Below are 7088 nucleotides of genomic sequence, written 5' to 3' on the forward strand. Positions count from 1 at the left end.
GCTTCAGTATTATCAGGGCTTACCCTCTTGCTGCAGAATCGTAAGTGCAGGCCTTGGCAGTTGAAGAGGGGACAGACCTCCCTACAGAGGAGAGGCTCAGACTGATTCAAATGTGGCACAGAATCTACAAATCAAATCAATTTATATAGCCCTTCTTACATCAGCTGATATCTCAAAGTGTTGTACAGAAACACAGCCTAAAACCCCAAACAGCAAGTAATGCAGGTGTAGAAGCACGGTGTCTAGGAAAAACTCCCTAGAAAGGCCAAACCTAGGAAGAAACCTAGAGAGGAACCAGGCTATGAGGGGTGGCCAGTCCTCTTCTGGCTGTGCCGGGTGGAGATTATAACAGAACATGGCCAAGATGTTCAAATGTTCATAAATGACCAGCATGGTCAAATAATAATAATCACAGTAGTTGTCGAGGGTGCAGCAAGTCAGCACCTCAGGAGTAAATGTCAGTTGGCTTTTCATAGCCGATCATTAAGAGTATCTCTACCGCTTCTGCTGTCTCTATAGAGTTGAAAACAGCAGGTCTGGGACAGATAGCACATCCGGTGAACAGGTCAGGGTTCCATAGCCACAGGCAGAACAGTTGAAACTGGAATAGCAGCACGGCCAGGTGGACTGGGGACAGCAAGGAGTCATCATGCCAGATAGTCATGAGGCATGGTGCTAGGGCTCAGGTCCTCCTCCGAGAGAGAAAAAGAAAGAATTAGAGAGAGCATACTTAAATTCACACAGGACACCGGATAAGACAGAAGTACTCCAGATATAACAAACTGACCCTAGCCCCCGACACAAACTACTGCAGAATAAATACTGGAGGCTGAGACTGGAGTGGTCAGGAGACACTGTGGCCCCATCTGATGATACCCCCGGACAGGGCCAAACAGGAATGATATAACCCCACCCACTTTGCCAAGCACAGCCCCCACACCACTAGAGGGATATCTTCAACCACCAACTTACCATCCTGAGACAAGGCTGAGTATAGCCCACAAAGATCTCCGCCACGGCACAACCCAAGGGGGGTGCCAACCCAGACAGGAAGATCACATCAGTGACTCAACCCACTCAAGTGACGCACCCCTCCTAGGGACGGCATGAAAGAGCACCAGTAAGACAGTGACTCAGCCCCTGTAATAGGGTTAGAGGCAGAGAATCACAGTGGAAAGAGGGGAACCGGCCAGGCAGAGACAGCAAGGGCGATTTGTTGCTCCAGAGCCTTTCCGTTCACCTTCACACTCCTGGGCCAGACTGCACTCAATCATATGACCCACTGAAGAGATGAGTCTTCAGTAAAGACTTAAAGGTTGAGACAGAGTCTGCGTCCTCCACATGGGTAGGCAGACCATTCCATAAAAATTGAGCTCTATAGGAGAAAGCCCTTCCTCCAGCTGTTTGCTTAGAAATTCTAGGGACAATTAGGAGGCCTGCATCTTGTACGTGTAGGTGTGTACGGCAGGACCAAATCAGAGAGATAGGTAGGAGCAAGCCCATGTAATGCTTTGTAGGTTAGCAGTAAAACCTTGAAATCAGCCCTTGCCTTATCAGGAAGCCAGTGTAGGGAGGCTAGCACTGGAGTAATATGATCAAATCTTTTGGTTGTAGTCAGGATTCTAGCAGCTGTATTTAGCACTAACTGAAGTTGTTTAGTGCTTTATGCGGGTAGCCGGAAAGTAGAGCATTGCAGTAGTCTAAACTAGAAGTAACAAAAGCATGGATTAATTTTTCTACAGTTTGCATACTTACAGTGCCTTGCGAAAGTATTCGGCCCCCTTGAACTTTGCGACCTTTTGTCACATTTCAGGCTTCAAACATAAAGATATAAAACTGTATATTTTTGTGAAGAATCAACAACAAGTGGGACACAATCATGAAGTGGAACGACATTTTTTGGATATTTCAAACTTTTTTAACAAATCAAAAACTGAAAAATTGGGCGTGCAAAATTATTCAGCCCCCTTAAGTTAATACTTTGTAGCGCCACCTTTTGCTGCGATTACAGCTGTATGTCGCTTGGGGTATGTCTCTATCAGTTTTGCACATCGAGAGACTGAAATTTTTTCCCTTTTTCCTCCTTGCAAAACAGCTCGAGCTCAGTGAGGTTGGATGGAGAGCATTTGTGAACAGCAGTTTTCAGTTCTTTCCACAGATTCTCAATTGGATTCAGGTCTGGACTTTGACTTGGCCATTCTAACACCTGGATATGTTTATTTTTGAACCATTCCATTGTAGATTTTGCTTTATGTTTTGGATCATTGTCTTGTTGGAAGACAAATCTCCATCCCAGTCTCAGGTCTTTTGAAGACTCCATCAGATTTTCTTCCAGAATGGTCCTGTATTTGGCTCCATCCATCTTCCCATCAATTTTAACCATCTTCCCTGTCCCTGCTGAAGAAAAGCAGGCCCAAACCATGATGCTGCCACCACCATGTTTGACAGTGGGGATGGTGTGTTCAGGGTGATGAGCTGTGTTGCTTTTACGCCAAACATAACGTTTTGCATTGTTGCCAAAAAGTTCAATTTTGGTTTCATCTGACCAGAGCACCTTCTTCCACATGTTTGGTGTGTCTCCCAGGTGGCTTGTGGAAAACTTTAAACAACACTTTTTATGGATATCTTTAAGAAATGGCTTTCTTCTTGCCACTCTTCCATAAAGGCCAGATTTGTGCAATATACGACTGATTGTTGTCCTATGGACAGAGTCTCCCACCACAGCTGTAGATCTCTGCAGTTCATCCAGAGTGATCATGGGCCTCTTGGCTGCATCTCTGATCAGTCTACTCCTTGTATGAGCTGAAAGTTTAGAGGGACGGCCAGGTCTTGGTAGATTTGCAGTGGTCTGATACTCCTTCCATTTCCATATTATCGCTTGCACAGTGCTCCTTGGGATGTTTAAAGCTTGGGAAATCTTTTTGTATCCAAATCCGGCTTTAAACTTCTTCACAACAGTATCTCGGACCTGCCTGGTGTGTTCCTTGTTCTTCATGATGCTCTCTGCGCTTTTAACGGACCTCTGAGACTATCACAGTGCAGGTGCATTTATACGGAGACTTGATTACACACAGGTGGATTGTATTTATCATCATTAGTCATTTAGGTCAACATTGGATCACTCACTGAACTTCTGGAGAGAGTTTGCTGCACTGAAAGTAAAGGGGCTGAATAATTTTGCACGCCCAATTTTTCAGTTTTTGATTTGTTAAAAAAGTTTGAAATATCCAATAAATGTTGTTCCACTTCATGATTGTGTCCCACTTGTTGTTGATTCTTCACAAAAAAATACAGTTTTATATCTTTATGTTTGAAGCCTGAAATGTGGCAAAAGGTCGCAAAGTTCAAGGGGGCCGAATACTTTCGCAAGGCACTGTATGTACATACTACTTCCAATGCAATGTAGTCAGCAGACCTCAGTAAATCAATTGCACAGACCAGGGAAAGGAAAAGATATTCAAGCTCAGTAGTTATAATGCTTTATGAAGGCCATGTATTGCATAGGAAATCTAATGACGGCATAGCACTCAAGTTAACCATAGTCAACTGACCAGTAGTTTAACTGTTGCATATTATGAATGGAGCGCATCTTCAGTATGTGCATCCTTAACATACCTGCCCTGCTGTCATTCCCTGAAACAGAAAAGCATCCATGGTAAACCTCACAACATTCCTTTTAGATGGGATGAATGTGGAGCCACTGTCATTTCTGCTCTCAACTATGCACCTGAGCAGAAAATAGATTACTGTTAAATCCAAGAAGTTCCTTAAAAAGGGTCAATCTGCAATTGCGACATTCATTTTTGGACTTACAAAATGTACCCATTGATACTTGAAGAACATAACTTATAAATGCTGCATGGGCTGCATGGGTCTAGTTCAACTGTCATACAACATCAGAAGCCAAAACTATCATTTGAATATTATAGGTGGTCAGTACTTGCATCTATTGCACGGTCTATTCATTTGAGTGTGGTTCCATTTCTCCAGCCCCATCCCTCAGATTTCTGCCAAAACATGAGCTGGGATTTGTTTTGTTATTGTTTCAGCTACAGATTGCCTCTTTAAAAGCAAAGTACTGTGCAAATGATACTGATAGAAGTGATCTGGCATACTGCATGTCTACATTACACAAAATTGTCATTACCCAAAATGTACCATAAAGTGAGGCGTAGAGGAGTGTGACTGCTTAATGGTCACATTACACGAGAGGAAATAGAGACGTCCATCTTTAGACATGGAAGGCGCTTCAGCCTGAAAGTACATGGACTTTCCCATAGAGTACACGTCGGTTTGGGCAAGTCTCTCCCATTGAGCTGAGGGAGAGAGAATGAGTAGTCAAATCTTTCAATTACCTGAGGGCTCATTGAAGTATTCTATAACATGAAGACTATACTCATTTAATGTAGATCAATGACTCATCTATACCCTACCATTACGTGCAGTGAGCATGGAACGGGTTCTGTTCTTTATTGCTTTGGAGACCTTGTGTACCATGTTCAGCATGTAGCCTATTTTGTAGGAGTAATGATATCTGGAAAGAACTAAGCAAATCTAAAGAGCAATTGACTATAACTCAACGTTTAAATGTTGTGCCAACCTGACTAATTTATGTACTTCTTGTGTATGCAATGATAACTCCTCCAGTGACATGAACTCAAGGTAAACATTTAAATTATCATTATCATTATTAAAAAACATTATCATAAAATTGTGTAAATAGTGTAGGTCACCTGTTGAAGTGACAGACAATTCGCAAGGTGAATGGTGCAGCACGCTTGATAGACCCTTGGAGCTTCGGAGGGTCATATCGAAGTGTGTTGGAGTAGACCACACGATCATTTACTAGCGGTTCTATTGACGATAAGTATGCCTATGTCAATATCAACAAGAAGGTATTTCTGATAAATTTAGGCCTATGAATGTTAAACACACTCGCTGGAAAACCTTCTCGGCCTTGTGGGAGAAAGCGCTCGGTGTCCTATTCGAACACGGTATCTTTTGTAGATGTATTGGCGGGGCATGTTCCGAGCGTCAGTTGCAACGGTAACCCCCCTGAGCCTAACATGTTGTTGTTTTTACCTGCATGAACATCTTGTTGATGTTACAAAGTGTTATCATTTCGCGGGCTTGACTTTTTGGACCAGATAGCTTCTGTGTTGGGTACACCGGGGTCAGTATTTTCCTGACGCTATCCGGTAATTGTTCGTGTCCAGTTCCACGGACCGGAGAGAAATGTTCCTTGTCTACCAGCGGCACCCTTGAGTTCAGGAACACACGCCGTTCTTCGGCGAGTAATACCTTCACAAAAGGTTTTATAAATGACTTGCGTTCATTTGAGCCTCCCTCTGCTCTTAGACATTGCGAAAGGCCAAGTTGAAAATATAAAACATCTATATTCCTGTACCAAAATATAATAACTCGAGCAAAATCAGGCCCTGCGTCAATTAATCTCCATAGGTATGCCGCGTTCAAATACTAGTCGGAACTGGGAAGCTTGGAAATGCCCGACTTGCAGATTCGTTGACAACCAGTTGGCAATTCGAATATTTCCGAGTATCCTAGTTCCAACTAGAGCGTGAACGCGGCAGTATGCGCCAGAATCAAAAGCACCTCTTGGGGGACCTAGTCGACTATTGGTGCGCACAACGCTCGTGCCACCGAGGCCATTTGAACTGCAGGAAAACATATTAGATCAATTGGAAATATTATAATATATGAGTATGCCTACCTATACGTTTTGATAGGCTAGACAAAAATGGTCAGAGCCTATAAAAATTAAGACATACCCAAATATAGAAAATACAAATAGACAATTATAGATGATATCCAGACAATGTATTATCCATACAGTGGATGCTTTATATGTCGTTAGCTCGTTGATGACAGATAAGTGTGGGATATTGTTAATGCTATGCCTAGATGTAAAAGAAAGTGTTAAGCACATTATTTGCTCATCTCTAAGAAATGGTCAGTTCAATGGAAATGATCTCATCTGTCCATATTTCATGTACAGAAAGCACACATTTACTGTGTTAAACACCTGGGCCACGTTCAGCAGAATACAACGTTTTGGAACTGATAGAAAGTTTTGGAACTGACAGATAGAAATACGCTATGTACATTATAACAAACATGCCTCCAACAATTACAACAAGGAATCATGTCAGCTCTGTTCATCACATTTATATCTGAATGTGGTCATGTTTTTCTTATGAATTTAGCAACAGTAGCATTATCTTTAAAGGTGGGTAAATCACAGTGAGAGAGTGAATGAGAGGAGAGAGAGAGCAGAGCCAGTCCAGTAGAGGGCAGAGGGGGCTGCAGCTCCATTACACAGGTGGGTGGAACAGCAGTCATTGGTAAAGGTGAAGTTGAGGCCCATGGCATACTTCTCACCAGTCAGGCCACACAGGGCGGAGAGGACACAGCTCTTCTCATACAGTGTCACACTGAACTCTCCTGTAGATTAAAGGTGTTTCATGACCGAGTTAGCGTTACATTAATGGTGTTATTTGTACACACTCAATCACAAACGTGCAGGCACACACACACAATGTATGTAACTTAAGGAGCTTCTCACCACGCTTCCCCACAGCTTTGCTGGACAGACATTGCTGACCTGGAGGACACTTCTGAGGGAACTTGATACAGTCCAGTGGGGAGATGGCAGGGAAGACACAGGTGAAGCAAAACAGAGGAACTGAAAGAGAAAGATATTGATTACACTAAGAAGAAAGTAAAACTAAAGTTTGGCGCAGGGACTGAAGGATAGTAGAGATTTTTAATAGGTAATATTGCCAGTGAAGATTATCAGAGGAAGAAGCTGAAGTCTTATGATGGACAGTTGAGGGAAATGGGTGGGAGGGGCTTAAACAATGCTGTTAATGTAATAATGCACAAGTCAATGTACAAAGCTAAACACCAATTAAGCAATTAGCTTCTCCCATAAACACACGCACACAAACAGTATGATACATTGCAATAAAAGCATTCCATTTCTAACTCCTTTCTCTTCCACTTACCCACAGATGGTACCAGACACAGTAAAAGCAGATGGCATAGAAGCTGCGACATCACTTGTTTTT

This window comes from Oncorhynchus kisutch, linkage group LG13 (genome assembly GCF_002021735.2).
Source record: "Oncorhynchus kisutch isolate 150728-3 linkage group LG13, Okis_V2, whole genome shotgun sequence".
NCBI classification, from domain to species: domain Eukaryota; kingdom Metazoa; phylum Chordata; class Actinopteri; order Salmoniformes; family Salmonidae; genus Oncorhynchus; species Oncorhynchus kisutch.